Genomic DNA, 616 nt, shown 5'->3' with positions numbered 1-616 from the left:
ATATATATAAAACAGAAATATGGTAGCAAAAGAGTTAAAAAGGAAATGATATACTTTTGATATGTCTTATCATTAATGAGGTAATGTGTAAGGATGAGATTTGGATGTATATGCATATAGATATCTGTATGATATACAGCATAGGCTTCTTTCAGTTTCCATACATGTGTGTGCGTGCATGTTTGTGGCTTCTTGTCATAACACCATGTGGTAGAAGTAAATGAGTGTTACTGTCAGACAAGCAGTGTCATTCATTTCTAATTTTCTGTGAAAGCATGTCTGGTCAAGGGGAAATATTACCATGCTTAGAAACAAGCAAGGGTTGGCAAGGGGAAGGGCATCCAGCCGTAGAAAATATTCCTCAATAAGCTTCATCCAACCCATGCAGGCACGGAAAAGTGAACATTAAAACGATGATGATGATGATGATGATGATGATGATGATGATGATGATGATGATGATGATGATGATGATGATGGCGATGATGATGGCGATGATGATGATGATGACGACGATGACGATGACGATGATGACGACGACAATGAAAATGACAATGATGATGATGATGATGATGATGATGATGAAGAGGAGGAGGAGGAGGAGGAGGAGGAGGGG

The 616-nt window shown here is 38.8% G+C and overlaps 1 protein-coding gene across 10 annotated transcripts in view; it reads right to left on the bottom strand.

Annotated features, from left to right (window-relative positions):
• LOC106875793 (uncharacterized) overlaps positions 1–616 on the bottom strand; it is a 605,848-nt gene that overhangs the window by 604,175 nt on the left and 1,057 nt on the right. The window lies entirely within an intron of this gene.

This window comes from Octopus bimaculoides, chromosome 5, assembly GCF_001194135.2.
Source record: "Octopus bimaculoides isolate UCB-OBI-ISO-001 chromosome 5, ASM119413v2, whole genome shotgun sequence".
Taxonomy (NCBI): Eukaryota; Metazoa; Mollusca; class Cephalopoda; order Octopoda; family Octopodidae; genus Octopus; species Octopus bimaculoides.
The sequence above is the reverse complement of the archived record's forward strand: the minus strand, read 5'-3'. Positions and strand labels throughout refer to the sequence as shown.